At 37.9% G+C, this 20516-nt stretch overlaps 1 protein-coding gene across 5 annotated transcripts in view; it reads right to left on the minus strand.

Annotated features, from left to right (window-relative positions):
* KDM6A (lysine (K)-specific demethylase 6A) overlaps positions 1-20516 on the minus strand; it is a 112245-nt gene that overhangs the window by 81126 nt on the left and 10603 nt on the right. For all 5 annotated transcript variants that reach the window (XM_010077843.1, XM_010077842.1, XM_010077839.1 and 2 more), the window contains exon 2: positions 2668-2726. The gene's annotated coding sequence lies outside the window, so the exon portion shown is untranslated. The remainder of the gene's footprint in view (positions 1-2667; positions 2727-20516) is intronic.

The raw sequence follows: 20516 nt of genomic DNA on the forward strand, positions 1-20516 counted from the left end.
TAGAAGGGCCAAGAAGTTCCAGTCAGAGATAACAGATTTTCCTCAGGCAGTCTGCATCTTTAGCCATGACGAGCATGTTGAAAAGGGTCTGGATTACCTCTTGCATTAGTCTTTGGCTTTTTTCAGGACTGTGTCCCAAAAAAGCATCAATACTGAAGGACTGAGTTTTACATAACACTTAACTTCTATAGCTGATAAGGGATCCTTGGACTGAGGAGCAGAAGGGCATGCTAAATGGGGCAATAAGGGTAACCAGTCTCAAGTCTCCTGTAAGGTGTTTCTGAGGAACAGGGTGTCTTTCTCACACACTGTCCAGCAATTTGCAAAACAGCCACTGAAAAACTGCAGGCTGGCCTTGGAGCACCACAGTTAGTACACTGGGATCCAAAGAGGGTGCTAAAGCTAGTTTCAGGACACAATTGCGGAGCTTGGATGCCACCATTTTTCTTGATGGGACTCAAGTATGAATCAGCAGATGACAGACCAGACAGATTCAGAATCCTTACTGAAGTAAAAGAGAAAATTTGGCATCCAAGCCACTACACTTGGATGCAGCTATTGCACAGAAATGAAGGGTAGTCTTTGATGAACTGAAATTCTCTACGTGTTCAATCTAAAAGACAACTAAGGAGGATATGAAATTATTCAAGTTATGTGAATATCTCAGCTATCTCTACTCTACTGGTGTTCTACCCCACTTGAGAAACAGAGAAACAACAGGGGAAATCAGGCAACCACTTTTCTTATTGCTTGATGATATATGGTGTAAAAGAACAGAGTATCAAAATCTAAGATCTGTAAGACCTATTTTACTATACTTGATTCAATTTACGGAGCTACTCCCTTATGTCAAAACTTACTATAACAACTGCATTAAATATCTTTGGTCTGATCACACTATTGCAACATTTGTATATACGTTGAGAACTTTCAGTTCTTACAAGAATAATCAAACAAAATCTGCTAAGATTTAGTACCTAAGATAACGCTGTAATGCTGCTTTAGTATACAGAGAAGCGTACAATATTGAATTACAGGGAATTGCATGTGTGTCTTGGAGCCAATCCAACACTTCTTATTATGAATGCTGGAAAATGTAAAAAATAATGTAAAAATATTAACAAGAATCCTAAACTTGACCTTATTCTCACTTGCCTTTTTATTATCCCTATTTACACAAGACATGAAAAAACTTCAAGCACTTCCTCACCCCTTCCTTTTAGGAGGATTACGTAAATGCCTCTCATTAAAAGCTATTAATGTCTGAAGTGGTGTGGATAAAAAAAAGTTCATGGATGAAGCACAAGACCTTAAACAGTCTACAGGTTTCCTCTACCTATCTGAAATATGCAGATTTGTGTACTCTATGAACATAAATTGATGGAACAGCTGCAGCAGGAAATAAGACAGTTTGAGTAGCATTTCACTCTGAAAGAAGCAGGATTCTCCTCCCCATCTGCAAGAGTGTCCTGTGGAGGATTAATATCTACAAAGAACATATCTGTTGTAAATTACTTCCTACCACCTCCAGGTTTATTATGATTTTGTCACACCTAAACACCCACAACCAGACACATCCCATTCTACTTGCCCCAAGAAAACATAGTAAGGGGGAGGGAGGGAAGCACTCAAAGGGATTTAAAACAACAAGAAACACCACACACACAAAGGTGTAAGATTTTATCTGCATTAGATTGTCTTCCTCTAAAAATTCTACCCAACACACTAATGATACATAACTTCCTTAATACCACACTATACATAACTTTGTTGTATGAATGAAATGGCAAATATGATTATTCTATACAATCTTAACTTAAAGCTCTATATGTAGTTAAGACACTAAGTTAAGGCATCAATTTATACTCATGTTCTCAGCAAGCTCACTTAAAAGCATAGAAGAAAAATACAAATTAATGAAAAGCTCTAACTTATTAATACTTGGGCCTCACAATCACCTGACTTTGTTGCTCCATTCACAGGAAGGTGCTAAAAAGCATGATTTGCTGATGGCAAATGTCTATGTTGAACAAGTCGTCTTTCAAAAAAACCAACTACTCTAAACCTCACTACTTCGTCTTATTTAATTTTATCTTACAGTTTTCTACCATTTTCACAGTGCAAACTGCAACAAGACACCCCTTGTAAGAAGAACTGGTGCACAAAATACTCTTGAATGTTAAATGATGGAGCCAAGCCTGCACAAGAACAAGAACATTCTGAAACTTGGCGAAATTCAACTAACATTGATCACAATGTTAAAATAGTGGAATTTCAGGTTTTCTGAAAACTGTTCTGTTCTTCTCTTGTTAATTAGAATGTGACAGAATTGCATGCCACATACAGTACATGGCATTAATTTCACAATTATCAATACAGAAAGCTGTAAGTTGCAAGATAAAAAAAAAAAAAAACAGGCTCTGAGCTCATGATTCAACCAACTGATCTGAATTTGAAGAATAAAAGCTTATCGACATTATCTTGAGGAAAGCACAAATCTTTGTCTTACAGATTCATAGAGACTACTGTTAAATTAATAATTTTCTGAGGGAGGGAAGAGAAATCCCATTTTATTGTTCCAAACCTTCAGTCAGTCGTCACTTTCTGCCTCCTTAGCTTCAGCCATGCCTAGTCCAGTAAGATGATAAACTTTTTATTTCAACTTACCATTGAAAGGCATTGTAATGGAAGTAGACCAAACCAAGGCCATATAAAAAGGCAGCATTCTGCAAAGGAAAGAAACAAATGTTTAAAATCCAGACAAGACAACTATATGCTGTAAGATTGAGTTTCCAGTGTTTTATTCATCCTTTGACATTCTATTTCCATTATAAGATAAGCATATTTAAATTTCACCTTGAACAGGAAGAACCAAAAAGAAGGAATTAAAAGACAGTTAGACATGAAAAAAAAACACAACAAAAAACAAACAAACAAACAAAAAAACCCCACCCCCCAAAAAAACCAACCTAACCAAACACAGTGAGTGATTCTCTGCAAAATACTTTTGGAGGAATAATAAAAACAATAATACTCAAGTACTTTTACATCAGAGAAATTGACGTGCTTTCTTCTACTTGTACAATAGCTAGCAAATGAGGGAGTAGAGGTCTTTAGCAATTTAATATAATAAAAAATGTTTTATAAACAAACATCATTTCATAGTCATAAGAATTTGTACTCACATAAAAGTAAACAAAGCTACACACTCTAATTTCAGTGTCTAAAGCAGAACTTCAGTTATATGAATCTGAAAATATACTCAAGGAAATTTTACTTTTCTGAATACCAAAAATACAGACCATCAGCTTCAATCCTAAGACAATCATATTTCTTCATTTTTCCTTTTGGAAACCCACTTCCCTCCCATTTTATTTTCACTGAAAAGTATGATTTGCTTCTAAGGTGACATTACTGAGGAGGTTTAATGAATGTTTAACTATCCAATGCCATGAGTAATTATGACATATTTCCTAAAATACAAAAAATAAACAAATTGTTTTTTCTCTTTAAAAAGTTATGCCACAGCAGTGTTGTTTTCTATTTAGCAGAGTTATTCCATTATTTACATTAGACAACACGTGCATGCTGCCTCTGACACAATTTTAGGCTTTTCTTATTTACAATTCTGGTTTTGAGACACCAAGGATAAATCCTAAAGAACACAAAGCTCTGACACATGGATAAGAGATGGAAATTCCCATGTTGAAGACTGCAGTTCAAGATAATCCCTCTGCCACCTGCACGCACTTCTTCAACAAGTCAAATTTCTATGGAATACCACAAAAGGAATCCTAGTTATGCCTTAAACCCAATCCAAATATAAAAGGTATAACCAAATACCTTTGGTACATAAGCTGAAAGAGGGTAGATTTAGACTAGACATTAGGAAGATGTTTTTCACTGTGAGGGTGGTGAGGCACTGGAACAGGTTGCCCAGAGAAGCTGTGGATGCCCCATCCCTGGAGGTGTTCAAGGCCAGGCTGGATGAGGCTTTGAGCAACCTGCTCTAGTGGACGGGGTCCCTGTCCATGGCAGGGGGGCTAGAACTCGATGATCTTTAAGGTCCTTTCCAACCCAAACCATTCTATGATGCTATGATTCTATGAGATTTCTCCTAGAAAATAGCTGGTGACCAGAATACAATACAAAGAGCAGCATTCACGAGAAACAGGACCCAGTATTACCATTTCATTATCATCTAAATGCAAATTAAAACCAGGGGAAATTCCAAAGATCCTTTTCATGAACACAGCTGGATCATAGCTTCAGCAATGGACAGCTTCCAAGAAAATGCTGTGGTATGACCAAATACTATGGAAATCAGAGCACTGGAAGATGTTAACAGGGGGAGCGAAGAGGGGAGCACATAAACAATAAAAGATGACACTTTGATATTACCATAAAACCACATTCCTTTTTAATTGAACAAAAACACAACACGGACATCATAAAGATAAAAGATATCTAACTCTGTACCCCATGTATTTCCTGCTTTCCAAGCATGCTCTGGCAACAACAGACTAGGAACGAAGACAAGCTCAAAAACTGAGCATACATACCTTGGTTTAAGAGTAATTTTAAATGAAGTATGATAGAAAGAGAGTTTTTCACATGTGCAACATGGAACATTGCAAAATACAGCGCACACAATTGTCTAGTGTTACCTCAGAAATCCACCAACTGCAATCAAGACTAGATCATTGTAAAGACTGAGAATAACAGTAATAACAAAAATCCTTCATCACCACACTGCAAAATTCAAGCAAAAATATGTCAGACAACTAAAACCTCTTCAATCTTCCAAGATTTTTATTTCCTCTTCTGAAACATATTAGAATACACAGTCCAAATGAGTTATGGATTCAGATGATTATTGTAGCTAATAAAGTTAATCAACTTGCAAGGCACAACAGGACCAAGATGCAGACAATTCGTCCAAATGTAATTAATATATCAAATTCACATGAAGCTATCAGGTTGTCCCCGCCCCAGTAAAATACAAATCAACCATTACTGCTCTGTCCTTTGTTGTGTGACTGGTTTTCCCATCTTTTCTCTCATGTGGCCTGACAAAGGATCTGAGATTGACCTTCAAAATCTGTTAAGCTACCACTGTCTTCTCAATAAAAACAGGGCAAGACTTAAGACTCTGTAGTATTTTACTTCAAATGTAAAAGGTGCAAATTCTGAAATGTCAGTATGGATCATATTTATATGTTCTGAAATTCTGTACCTCTAACTGTACATAACACCACTAGTACTGTTTGTTGATTGCTCATTAGATTTGTCTTAATATTAAGATTTTAAAATATTCTTGTAATCTGGGTTTGAACTTGGATGAGCCTTTTGAAAGGACTGGAAGATATTATAGTGGTTCAATGAATGCAGTATTTTCCCACAAATAATTCAAGGCAAGATACAGAGCAAGTTTAGTACTTCAGCAACTAACTTTTCTGCCTGTATTGCAGAATACCATCAAGTTCAATGTGTAGCCAAGTTCCTATTGGCAACAGCCGACATGAACGCTAGAACAGCTTACTGCATATGAGGATCAAGAGGGATCATTTCGTGAAATTTTCATCTACAAAATGACCTTTTCCTTAACATTGTAAGATTCTGTGACTCTTTATCAGGAACACATCCCATCTTAAGAAAACTGTTTTCAATTGCCTCTGTTCCATTTATTTGGACAAGTTTACCACAAAAAAAATATCTATCCCATGTTTTTCAGTAAAGATTATTTTTTAAATTTAATCCCTGATATTCAAAATCCTGCTACAAATAGCTGATGACATAGAATACAAGACCACTTCTTCCCCTCCAAACGTTTTTCAATCAGAAGTAGAGAATAAAATTATTTTTTTTTACAATCCTTTCCTTGAATTTCCTAATAACTCTCAAAATTTCTGAAGATCTCATGCTAACGAAACTCACTCTTTGGCTAGTAACTTCTAATATAATTTTTATGTTATCAGATCCCTTCACTAAAATGCACAGTAAATTGAAAAAAGCTGCAGAGTGAAGCAGACTGTACCTCAAATTTGAAGTTGAATGCCCGGGTTTTTCCACTCTACAGCCACACTATTAAAATGCGGACAAATTAGAAATGCTATTTCCAAGTCGATGTAATTTACATTTTCTACAACCTATTGAAAAATGTTAAAATGTTTCATACCAACCACTAGATGGCTCAAATACCTCTTGCCATTAGATCGTCATGTTTATATTGCGTGTTCTGCTACTTACCTGCACTATACTGAGCAACACTTCTGTTCTATTTTACAAAATGTATAAGCCACAGTATTCTATTGATAAGTAACTCAGAAGGCAAAAATATGTCTGTATGTACCTTTTTATGTAACTGACATGAATAAGCATGCTGAAGACTTTTCGGTCTTATTTGTTTTAAGCAAAAAAAAAAACAAAACAACAACAAAAAAAAAAAACCAAACAATGAGGAAAATTCCACCCATCTCACAAGCCTTCTGTATTAACCCAAGTAACAGTCTCTTTGAAGCAGCAGCAGACGGTAACAGACCCCAAAGATTTCATGTGCTCTGTTCTCTAGCCATTTCAGGCCAAGTTTACAATGAAGCCTTTTTCTCCATCACCAAGCATGCAGCCAGTGCTTCCGGCAGAAAGATATCATACTAGACCACCACACTTATGCTTTATCAATGAACACAGGATCAGAAAAATGCACCTGTCTTATGTAAGAAGTGGCCATACTCACATTCAGACTTACAAATGTCCACCTAAGACTGACTCTAGAAACGTATAGCTACCACATCTGGATCCAGATTTTTCACCAGTAACATGCTTATCTGCCACAAGCAGTTGAGACCCTGTTACTAACTCAAAATTTGTGTTTTATAAGCACAAGAATATAGGAATAAGTTATGCATGCAAATGAAAATCTGTTCAGAAAAAAAAAGAAAGAGAGTAGAAAAAGACACTAAAGAGTCAAAGCATAATCAGTGCAGCATCCAGGTGGGGCCTTCCAACTTAAAAAATGGAAAGGAAGAGGTTTTGCCATAGTTTCATAGCATTGCTGATTTAGAAATATTCCCTGTCACTGTCTGTCATTGTTGCTGATAGCATCATTTGCAGAGTACTACAGCCAACTAGATGCCAGAACTGATCTGAATTATTAATATCCAGATAAAAAAGGATTATTTTTAACTGTATCAGTTTCCCAGCCAAGTTCATTGTGCAGCCCACTCCCATAGCCACGTGAAAGAGTGGAATGTAAGCAAAATAAGTAAAAGCTCTTTAAACCTACACTGCTACCAACAAAATGCCTATCAAACCTACAATGACTTTTCAAACAAAAGAGTGAAATCCTAGATAAAAGATTTAAACAGGTAACCTATGTTAAAAAAACCCTCAACTTTATTACCTCAGAAGCCACTTTTAAGTGTTTGACTTGAGAGAAATCAACTCCTGTATGTCAGCACAGGAAGAACAAAAACATGAAACAACATCACAGTATGCTTGTCAGCCTTCTCCATCCAGGTCATTAACCAGGGGGACATGTAGGCAAATACACCGTTTCTTCTTTATGACTCTAAGGGGCAGGGCCAGACACAGGTACAGTAATTCCTTTATTTCATTAAAAAGATGACAATATTTAGACAGAAATCAGAGTGTATCCCACCACACTATGAAATAAAAAACAAAACAGGAGAAGCTAAGTCCCCATGCAGTAGGCTGGTGGAACTCTGAAGGAAATCTATGAAAAAAAGATGAAGTTCAGCACCCTTATGAGACTGGTGACTTTTTCATTTGCTTACTATTACCGGGAATTAAAAAGTCTTTGACAACATTGTTGTTCCAGCAACACTCTGAATGCCTCTTCCATTGCTGCCCAAGGCCCAGTGGAACCACCTGCAGTCTGCCCCACGTCACACCAGGCTGCAGAAGACGCATGTGGGCAGGGGGCCACTGCTCTTCAGAAAACCTAGCTACGAACAGTTTAGGTCACATCCTGTGGTCACAGGGTCTCTCAGCCACTCCGCTGAAGCAAAAGAACAGTTTTTGTGTTCAAATGTGTGAATATGTTTATTTCTTTACTGAAAAAATGAAAGATGAAGTTTTGACACTATGGTGCCTAATACTTCCTCCTGACATTACTCAATATATAACAGTTCCCTGGAGAATGTGTACCACATCAAAAATTCTACTCAGGCTCTTGTGCATAACCAGCTAAATGCCTGTGGGAGCTGACAAGCTCTAGAAATTCCAGTCACAAAGATTATAAGTGCTCAGGAGAAAGAGGGGAAAGTTCAAATAAAATTTGTTTAATTTGTACAAAAATGAAACAGAGAGCTACCTATCTACATGTTCTACGCATTCTCAATACCTGTAAAAATACTAAGAACCCTGTAAGGGATCTATTACAAATTAATATCAGTAGTTTTGGCTTCTTCAAGGTCTTCAAGAAATTTTATAGTATCTGGAAAATCATCAGGTTTATACAGGATCTTTAAAATACAGCTATGTGTGTAGCACATTTGCATGACCCTGCTTCTTGAGAAATAATCACAATAATAAAAAAAATTGTTACTGGGTGTGTGCCTGCATCCCAGCAACCATGTGAAAGCAATTAACATGTTAAAGTCATTATACCTGTGACAAATATATTCTGGCATATATAATAGATCAATTAATGTAACATCTTGGTAAATAACTACAAAATAAGTTCATTTTGTCTTTTAAGATGCTCATCTTTTCAGAGAGTAAAACACATCTACTACTGTAGAAGAAAACTAGATAATATATCTTTCTTAATTAATAAAAATACTTTTTTGTAATTTCCTTTCACAGAGAAGTTCTTAAGGTGAAGCAGAGAAACAAAGAAACAAACAACCAAGGAAACACCCCAAACACAAGAAAGGACAGAGTACACTAAGACAAACTACTAGTGAATTATCAAAACCCACACACAACAACTAATTCAAGACACATTAATAACTTCAAAACCCCTTGAATAATACACTGCGCCGCAATCTCTTTATAGGGAGCACTTTAATATGGAAGACAAAATGATAAAGTAACATTAAATAATTCAAAACCTGTTCACTAATATATGCAGTCCTGTAAACTGGGTATTCCTTTAGCCATAAGTAGATTTAGGTCCTTGACAAAATGGAGTATTGATCAACTAGCATACCCCCTCAAATTTGTCATCAGAACAGCCAAGCAAATGTCTAAATAGTGATCATTGGTATGGGTATCTGACTTACGTGCCTTCCACTAAAGCTTACAAAATTTTACTTGATCTGAACATCTTCATTTTCCACTTGATACAAATATTTCCAACAACTTAAGTATTTTAACAGAAAACAGTATTTTTCTGAAACAAATCAAGTGAACAAAGGTGTTATGCAACATACAAAGATCAAATTCACCTTGAAAGATATTTATAGAGACGATTCATCTAACTGAATTTAATACTCTCCCTACAGATTCCCTGAATGCTGTTAACAATCACAAAGCTTCTATTTTGTTTTGTATGACACACAATTAAAAAAAAAAAACAACCTCCTGACCCCAAACAGAAAGCCACATTTGAGACTGGATGCTTTATAACTAAACTACTTTGCCCAAGGTTTGCAGAAAAAATAGAGATGATCTCTCTGAAGATCATCTAGTCCAATACTCTGTTCAAGGAAGGGTCAACTAGAGCAGGTTTCCCAGGACAATGTCCAGTTGAGTTTTGACAGCCTCTAAGAATAAGGAATAGCGGCTCCACAAACTCTCTGGGCAACCTTCTCCAGTGTTCAACCACCCTCATAATAAAAAAAGAAAAAAAATTTCCATGTTAAAAAGGAATTTTGTGTTCTCAATTTGTGCCCACTGCCTTTCCTTCTGTTACTAGGCACCACTGAGAAGAGTCTGGGTGGGTCTTCGTTACTTTCCACATCAGGTATTTGTACTCCCTGATGAGACACCCCTGAGCCTTTTCTTCTCTAGGCTGAGCAATCCCATCTCTCTTAGCTTCTCCTTGGATGACAGATGTCCTGAGCCCTTAATCAGACTCATGGCCTTTTACTGGACTTGCTCCAGTATCTCCCTGTCTCTATTCTACTTGGGAGCCCAGCACTGGACGCAGCACTCCACATGTGTCTCACCAGGGCTCAGTGGAGAGGAAAGATCACCTCCCTCAACATAATGGTGATGCTCTGCCTTATGCAGCCCAGGGTGCTTCCGGATGCCTTTGCTGCAACAGCACATTGCTGGCTTATGGTCAACTTATCCACTAGGACCCCCAGGGCCTTTCGTGCAAAACTATTTTCCAGCCCTTCAGCCCCGAGCATGGGCTGGGGCATGAGGTTCTTCCTCCACAGACACAGGATTTGGCACCTCCCTTTGTTGAATTCCATGAGGCTCCTCTGGGCTCCTGTAAGCTGTTCAGGTCCCTCTGAACAGCAGCACAACTATGTCGTCTCTTCCCAGTTTTGTATTCTCTGCAAACTTGATGAAAGTACACTCTACCCATAATGCAGGTCATTAACTGAATGATGAGATAGCTGGCCCCACTATCAACTCCTGGGGTACACCACTAGCAGCTAGGCTCCAGCTAGACTTTTTGATGTAGATAACAATTATTTGAGCCCAGGTTAGTCAGTTTTCAATCCACCACACTGAACACTTACCCAGTCTGTACTTCATCAGTTTGTCTGTTATGGGAAACATTGTGGAAAGCCTTACTGAAGTAAACACAATATCCATAGATAGCTCTCACCCCCTCCACCAAGCTAGTCACCGAGTTGAAAATGGCTATCAGGTTCACCAAGCATAATTTCACCTTCATAAATCCATGCTCATTACTTCCAATGACTTGCCTGCCCTGAGTGTCTTTGGAAATAGTTTCCAGGGTAATTTGCTCTATCACCTTCCCAAGGATGGAGATAAGGCTGACAGGCCTGTAGTTCTCCAGATCTTCCTTCATGTTCCTCTTGAACTTAAGTGTGACATTTGCTTTCTTGCAGGCCTCAGGAACCTTCCCCCATCACCAAGACTTTTCTAGAATAACTGAGAGTAGTCTCACAGTAACATAAGCAAGCTCCCTCAACACTCATTGATGCATCCCACCAGGCCCCATGGACTTGTAGATACCCAGTCTGTTTAGATGTTCTAAAAGTTGATCCTCCTCTGCTGAGAGCAGCAAGTCTTCCGGGGTCCAGACCCTCCCACTGGTCTCAAGGGTCTTGGAATCCTGAAGGCAAGTCCTACGAGTAAAGACCAAGGTGAAGAAGGCATTAGGTACCTTGGTCTTTTCCATGTCCTTGGTTACCTGCCCCATTCAGCAGCAGACTCACATACTCTTTCCTCTTCCTTTTACTGCTGATATACTTGAAGAAGCCCTTCTTGTTGCCCTTCACATCCCTCACCAAATTCAACTCCATGTGGGTTTTGTCTTTCCTTATGTGATGCCAGAACACTTGGACAATGTCTCTATGTTCCTCCTGAGTAATCTATCCTTGCTTCTAGCTCTCATATGCTTCCTTTTTTATGTCTGAGCTTTGTCAGGAACATCTTGTTCATCCACGCTGGACTCCTTTACTTTTTACCTAACTTCTCGCAAGTCAGGATGGACTGTCCTTGAGCTCAGAGAAAGTTACTCTTGAAAATTAACAAGCTCCATGTATCCCTCTTCTCTCCAGGGCCATATCCAAGGGATTCTTACAAGCTGATCCCTGAGCAGATCAAGGTCTCCTCTCCTAAGTCCAGGGTTTTGATTCTATTATTTGCCTTATTCCCTTGTCTCAGGATCCCGGACTCCATCATTTCATGGTCTCTGCAGCCAATGCTGCCATCAGTCTCCACATTCACAACCAGTTCTTCCATATTTGCAAGCATAAGATGAGCAGACTGGCTCCTCCAACAACTGTGGCAGTATATTGTCATCAATGTACTTCAGAAACTTCCTGGATTGCTTGTACCCTATTGCGTTGCCCTCCCAGCAGATATCGGGATGGCTAAGCCCACTATTAGGACCAACATCTGCAAATGCAAGGCTTCTTCCAGCTGTCAGAAGACAGCCACGTTTACTACGTGTTGACCAGGTGGTCTGTAGCAGACAACCACCACGTTGCATTGGTCATCCACTAATTCTGATCTATAATCTCTCAACTGGCTTCTCAACTGTCCAAAAGCAGGACTCTGTGCATTCTAGCTGCTCCTTCATAAAAGGCTTTCCTCACCTTTCCAGTCTGGCCTTCCTAAAGACCCTATACCCATCCATTGCAGCACTCCAGCTGCTTGAGCTCTCACACTGCATCTGTGATCCCAGTGGGATTACAGTCCCACAATTGCATGTGGACCCCTAACCCTCCCATTTTTTCCCCATGCTGCATCCATTAGTGTACAAGGACTTTAGAGAGACACCCATTTGTGCTGATTTCCCAGAAAAGAGAGAATCCCACATATAATACTGTCCTGTAGTTTGTCCATACCCTTCAGTGGGACCCAAATATTGATCAGCATAAACACAGAGCAGTTTTTAACCTCTGGTGTTTTTTGATGACTATTGGTCTTATTTCATACCTCTTAAAGGATTTGGCTTTTCTCTTTTTTCCAGCTAGATACGCTGACCTAACAAAAACCATTGCATCTCTACAAATGTTTTCAATCAAAGTACAGAAATTAATGTCTGTTTATTATACACATAAATACTACTCAAACATCTTTTTTGGAAGATGACATTCATTGAAAAGTTCCATTCCCTTTTATATGGTAAGTGATCATCACTATTTATACCCATCATCTTCAAAACATTTTATGAAATAGAGCTACTACTAGGGAATTTTAAGTTCTTGATCCACCATTTTTCCGATCCTTTCCATCAAAGACAGGAATCCCACTGAGTTTACAAGTAGTCCCATTATTTCTCTGTCAGTTTCTCACACCTGAAGAATCACCACTGTGTTGGAAAAAAGCCTTAATATTATTAATTACACAGCTGCTCTACCTGAGCATAAAATGGGAATGGACAAGCTGAATTTACTATGGCATGGATGAATACAAAGTGATTCAAATACACACAAGCTAACCAGTAAAAATCAAAGGAAAACAATCACAAAAATTAAGTGGCAGAACTATTTACGGTTGTTCCCTCAAATCTTAAGCCACACTGTGCCGGGCAGTAACTAGAACCACATTGAATCCCAAACTCAGAAAAAATCTAAGTGGCATTTTTAACCAAGTTCCCTAAGAATGCTGTTGCTACTTAGATGTTGTTCTTTCCAGCTGAATAACTCTTGAAACTGTTAGCTGACTTTAAATTAATTTTATAGAAAGCAAGACACCTCAAAGATTAAAAATGTGAAAATACCTGCTGGATAGAGAAAAGAGCCCCCAAACCAAGGCCTACTTTCAGAAAGCAGATAGAGTTTAACTACTCTCTCTTCTTTGTGAAGAGACATTTAGCCCATTAGCACAGATTTTAATCAAGCATATGCTTCTCCTGCTCAGATATGTCATAGGAAACAAGATGCCATTCAGGATGCTTCACTAGGAAAACTAGAGGAATTCCAGTTCGTGCATGCTTACAAGAAGCAGGAGAAGGAAGGACAGGAGGTGTGAAAGGACAACAGATACCAGCCCATCATTACCCAGGCTTCATTAGCTCTAGCATAAAAACAATTTGTTTTCTAACTTGCAAACTGAATAAAATCCCACATTTGGAAAAAAATTCTGAGTATCAGCTTTAGAAAAAAAAAATCTCACTGGTTGCTTCAATTTTGACTTGATTTTTATATTAGTCAGCAACATCTGAAAATGGAAAAATGTTACTGATCTTAAATTTTGGGGTATGTATTTTACATATTGTTATATCAAATATTACAATAAGAATGTGTTAGTTTTTTAAAGGTTTAATTGTTTTAAGTATCAAAATGCAAGACAACTGATTAATGGTTGCTAGTTAGATATCCATCAATTATTACTGAAAATTATTTTCCAATTAAGACTGTAGTTGGTTTAGTAATAATCACTAATTGGTGTTCTAATCGGTGATTTGCTGTTTCATTTATTAGAATGCACAAATACTTAAAATAGGATACAACAGACAAGGCAGCAGGCCCACATGACAGGCAGCTGGGGGAGCAGACAAGATGGCCAGCAGCCAAGAGCAAAGCAAAGCAGCTGGGCAGCCCACCAATATTCCAGAATATTTCAATTCCATGAAATAATAGTTTCTTAACAGAAAACTGTACATCAGTAAATTTTCAGCCCACTCTGTGAATATACGTACTAGTGAGTTTAAGAGCCATCAAATTCTAAAGGAAAACAAAAGAAAAAAAATACAAACAAGACAAATTATAGGATGCTTCTTTCACTTTCCACTATCTCGTCTCTGCTAACTCTGCATTGCTCTACTTAGCTCTTTCTTCATCTACTCCTGTGCTCAGCTTTCTTTCCCTCACTAATCCCTCTTCTTCTTACAATTACATCACTGCTGATGTTACTTAATTACTTCTGTCAATGGTTTAACTTCTAAAAAATTAACTCTGAAAAACTGCAAACAGAAACATTACAATTGTCCTGAATCAGGAACCTGAGCATTGTTGAATCCCCTAGTCTCTCCTTGGTTCTGACTACTGCCGTAACTTACATGGAAAGGTTAAAAGAAACCTCCCAAAGTTGGTAATTTCTAAATCTTTTCCTCTGGGGAAGTTTATTCCTAAACTCCATTGCTTATGCAGTTAGCTGACAGCCTGAAGGAGGAGGGAAGAGAAGACAGAAGAAGAGGGCAATAGTATGGGGATTTTCTCCTCCTCTGTTAATTTTACACCCTTTTGTAAGACTCTAGGGAGCTCTTATTTAAAGATACCTTGCAAAACTGAGTTCCACAAATTAATTTTATGTTATAACTGCTGCTCTTCCATGTGACTGGATACCCCTTTACCCTTGTACCAAAAGTCAGCGGAATCCCTTTCTAAGCCATATACATGGTATGCGTTGATTCACTCTCCTTCCTGTCTATCTCCTCAGCAAATGGTTCTTGGATATGATTTTATCATTAATCTGAAATTTCATTCTGCTGTTCTACATTTGAGAGGATGATGACTAGATCCTCGCAAAATGTCAAGCTGAACTGTACTTATCTTTTATATAAGACCATGCTTTCCAGTACAGGCTTCCATACTGTTCTTTAATAAACTGAATATTGTTTGGGCTTCTAACTTTTTCTTCATACTCTCTACTTTTTCTGATACTCAGGTCAGTTTCCTGAACACCATCAGCTATGTATACATGAGATGGTGGATACAAAGAGTTTCAAATACTTCAATTTAAAAACCTCAACATACTGTATGAATTTCCACCTGCTATCTTAATTCTCTGTATTTTTTGTAATTCTCAATTTATACCTTTCAACATACAAGATTTATCTTCTAGTTTAGAATAACTTAATTCACTTTCACTTCCAATCATGAAAATAACAAAATAATTAAAAATCATTATTTTTAATACCAACCCCACATTTAGCACTCTTCTTTGTGACACTAATGCACATCAATTTAGATTTACTATCTACATCAAAGGTGTTCCCCCCCCAACAAAATTAACAATAATCTTCTATCACTTCAGAGAACACTAAGGACTGCTTACTGTAGCTACTTCCCATCTTTTCTGAATATGATTCCCCTCCAGTGTAATCTCTCTACCTTCTTATTTAAAGTAACAAAAAAAAAAAAAAAAAAAGACTTTACAGCTTTCTTACACTTTGTCTTTAGGTCTAGTATCTATTAGAATGGAATTTCCATAAACAGGATCATTCTTTAACTGCAGATACAAAAAATAAATTAAACCCATAGAAAGACAAAGACAGTTCTGAGGCATGAAAACAATCATGTGGACAGCTTCATAAACCTGGGATCATGGCCTTGTTGTCATCTAGCAGATCTCAAAATACACAGGCATAAATATCCTACCTTGAAATTACCAATATTCTTTACAGTACTTTGCTTAACAAAAGGAGAAACCTGTCTCTGAAATGTACAGGAGAATGAATACTAACATGGGGAGACGATATGAATTAATTAAGGGTACTTAAGTACTGGTCTGTTAGGAAGAACTGCTAACATTAAAAAAAAAAAAATTACTCCTTGGGAGACAGACCATAGCTACTGAAGCCCTGCTCTGACAGACAGAGAATATGACAGGCAGGGACCCTAAAAATGTCTCTTCACAATCAATGTCAGGGAAAAGGAGAGAATATGAACTCATTTTCTGGAAGGTCTAATTTGTGCTTGATGCCTTGTGGAAGAATTTAAGGTAGGAAGTTTTGTAGAACACTTCCCTCTTTTTAACGTGCTTTCAATATTACATTTTATACTTTTCTTAAACACAAACATATCCACTTTAGGATGTGCTTTAGGAAGTCCAGGCTATATTTAATTGTTTAACATGGTAATTCAATATCTGATTCTGTATCAACTAGTAGATATATTCTACTCCTCAATTTCTCTTAAGATTTCCCAGAACAATAGCTATGCTTCTCAATAACTTTTAAATCTGTTTACTGTCTTCACTGTGTGATTGGCCTCCAGTAAACATTTTCAGGCCTAAAATTCAGATCTTCTTCAGTAAAACAAATAGAATCCTCAGGCTAACAAGCTGTTTCAGCCTTCCCCAAACCCCTTAGAGAACTCTGCTGTCTGTGCAATACGCATGGGGTGAAAGGAATAAAAAAGAAAATCCTACTTTATTTGCTTGCATTTAAATTAAATGGGAGTTTCTACACCAAGAATTCTGAGTAGCTTGGCTTTATGAGATCCATGCCTTAGATTTTCTTACACACGGCCACTCATCCTTCATCCTGTTTCTAAAAGTAAAGTCTACCAAAGTGACTCAGGAGAAGAGGTACGCTTCTGGATTTACATTTGTTTGATAACCCAGACCAATGAATTGCTGTTCATCTCTCACTTGACTGACAGCACAGAGACAAGAAACCGTGTTCCACTTATGACAAAATAATCCTTTGTCGACATGGCAGATTGCATTCTTCCCCATAATTACAAAACTGTCGACTACTTCCTTTTCACAGCCAGAATAGATGAGTTACCATGAAAAGAAGCAGTGCTTCAGGACAGTGCTCCAATACCTCAGTGATTCACTGTGTTCCAGTCAAGTAAACAAAGCAAAGTCCTACCCCTGGTACTTGCTCCCTGAACTTGAATCACCAAAATATCTTCAGACACACACATCTCCCAGTTTGTATGCACAGGCTGTGAGACTAAGAATATATAACTAAAACTAGAATCCCAGAAAAAAAATAAAAATCAAGGTTTAGAGAGGTTAGTTAGCAGGGAACATGGAAAGATGCCACATGAATTTGGAGTTACATGTCTACATAAAATACCAGAATTAGCAAAAGCATTGAACATTAGCATTTAAAATAATACAAAATATCAGTTTTGCTCCTTTAGAGACCTTTTTATTTTGTATTATTTTTCCACAGCAGCACTTAATATTAATTCTCAGATCACGACCAGTTGCCTTCCTGTGGCACCACTCATCTGGGTTTGTCTTGAACTCAGAAGTGACATTTATCACCTGTTTGCTTCAGCTTTCTCTTTACACAAAACCCAGGCTGGAAAAATTCACCTGGCAAGGACCACATACATGTTCTCCTACAAAGCCAGTGTCACAGCCATCGTGATTGAGGAGAGACTCCCAAGCAATCTGTTTGACATCAATGCACAGGGAAGAAAGTTTATGAAATAACATTGGCCAACTGAAAGAATATATGAAAGATATTGGCCAAGTGAAGTGCAAGTGCCTTCAAAACAAGCTTTTCTTCAGAACTCACGTACAAGTTTCAGACAGATAGAGGGCTCCGTCTGCCTAGATTTTGTGATCAGAAACAGAATTGAGAGAGGGTTATAATGCTCCATTATGACCTAGATGGATGTTTTCATTTATGTTATTATATTTTTATGGATTTCAGAGAGAGAGAGAGAGAGAACAGGATAAAGTGTACTGAAATTCTTGTATAGCTCCACAGAGTAATTCTGCTCTAGACAACATCCAATGATTGCATTTAATCAGAAAATCATCCTTCCTCTCCAAAAGGTAAAGACTATGGCATTAAACGGAAACACTACTCCGAGTTGGTGACCCTGAAGGGGGCAGGCTACGGTACCATTCAGCAGTAACATTTAACTTTCAAAATTCTGCTTTTGAAGATACTGCTAAGAGTAACTTCATTCACTTTTCTCTCTTTATTTTAAGCCTTCCCCTCTCAAGAATACCCTCCCAACCTCCAGTGATTTGTGGTTCAGAGCTTTCTAAAGCCAGACAAAATGTCTTCATATTTAATTGCTCTTAATGGATTTTTCTTCCCTGAATTTGTCCAGCTGCTTTTTGAAAGAAAACCATTAAAACATTGTGAGTCTGCAGCATTCTGCAAAACTGATGCAAATTTCTGTATAACCAGTGATACGAAAACTTCTGGAAAATGCAGTAAGCATGAATTTCCTTGACAACAGAACAGAAAACACAGAAAATATCACCATCAGCACTAGTCTCATTTAAAGAGATTCCCCCTTCTCTGTCACCATGATGGGTTTTCATCCCCTAGTTATAATGAAAATAGTAATTTGGAATGATAAACAGTGTACTATCTTCCTTCCTTTCCAAAAAACAAAGTTCAAACTAACTGCACATATGACTCAATCCCTCCTTTCTTTCTTTTTTCTCTTCTCCCTCTCTCCCCGCCTTTACTGCATCCTCTTTGATCCATGTCCCCTTCTACAGGGTTTACCAGGGTTGGAATCAGATTTTTCAGCTTACTTGTTTCCAAAAAAGGTTCATAAATTTCTGATTACACCATTAAAATAGCTGGGAATGGATCTGTGTCTGATCCCAACAATCTGAGTCCAACAGGCAAACGCATGACACGGAACCCAATCCTCTCTGGGAGGAGAGAAAACCAATATCCAAAATACTCCTAGAAAACACATCAGACAGCATCAGTGTAATTATGATGTCTGCCAGTACAGTTTTATTGCTGTTTTTCTGATGACCCTGAGAATTCATAAAGAAGAGGCTAGAACAATGCCTGCAATAAGAAAAACACCACGTAAAAACCTAATCCAGAAAGAAAGACTGAATGGGGAAACCAGGAAAAACAGCTACATTACTTTTATCTAGTAATACCAGAAAAAACTAATTGAGGGACTTTTAGGCCCTGCAGAACAAAGACTAGGCTGGGAAAGAAGAAAACAGGGTGGAAGATCCCTACCATCCCTAACTGGCTGTTATTTCTCCCATATTTGAGACAGTCGATCTCTCATCAGTACCAGAAAAACAACACAGCATGAGGAACAGAAGATACAAGTTCTGAGTTATCCCTCAGAAGCTGGGAGGAATAACTTGTACTAAACAAAATGGCACTGCACAGTGATCCAGGAATTAGTGCCAAATAATTTGAATACAGCAGCCCAGAGAAGTGTCTGAGGGTGACAAGCTAACATTTTCCCAGGGTCTTCTGCATGCTGGTAAATCCCTATCCACTTACTACAAACTTGCAAGTTGCATAGGAACAGATGGTTAGCTACAGGTTTTCTAGGTAGCTGCAGACCTTCTCAGCATACTTTTAGAAGCACTTTTGCTTTAAATTATCTAAACTCAAAGGTTTTGTTTGTTTGCTGCTAGTACGCTTTAGCATTTGAATCTCTACCATTTTTTTAGCATCTGGCCTTCCCTTCAAGGAAAACACTCAGTGGTTTCAGCACAGATTTCACTTGATGCGCTCCATGAAGGCAAGCAGACACCAGAGGTTACTTCTTGCTACACCTTTATGCAAGTACACATGAGAAGCAGACCTGATTTCTATTTCTCCCCTAAATACTCATCCTTGTAAGGGTGCTTCACAGAGCACAATCATGTACAAACACTACTCTAAGAACATTTTAAATTATTTGCCTTTTCTTCAAAGCATGATCTTATTAGCCTCACAGAAGCTACTTGTAGGGTCTTTAACAGAGACCGCAAGCTCTGTCTCTCCTCATCCTCCCACCTCTACCTTCATCTATTTGTACTAGATCCACTCAGGCTTCAACCACTCCTCCCCCACCTGCCCCTTCCACACAGAAAAGATTGAATCTGTATTCCTGGGAAAAGGAGAAAACGATGCAGCAGAATCCTTTAATTAGGCACATGCTTGAAAAAGTGTTTAGAAAACTAGAATGGAAACATCAGTTCTGGAGAGAGCAAATTCAAAAACTTGAAATTCGCAAAACAAAGCAATTGTTTCTAAAACTAAGCAAATACTTAATCTTTTAAAGAAAGAACCTTAATATGTAAAAGATTAATATCTGAAAAAAAAGAAATGCCATTTATTAATGAGACACAATATTTACTTATAGATTATGAGCAAAGAGGAATCTACAAACTACAAAGAAGAAAAATAAGGTGGTGTACTTTGTTTTAACATTTCCATGCAACGAAAGAGCAATTGCATGGAGTATGAAGTAACTAACATTACTGTGGTTTCTGCA

This window comes from Pterocles gutturalis, unplaced genomic scaffold (assembly GCF_000699245.1).
Source record: "Pterocles gutturalis isolate BGI_N339 unplaced genomic scaffold, ASM69924v1 scaffold14168, whole genome shotgun sequence".
Lineage (NCBI taxonomy): Eukaryota > Metazoa > Chordata > Aves > Pterocliformes > Pteroclidae > Pterocles > Pterocles gutturalis.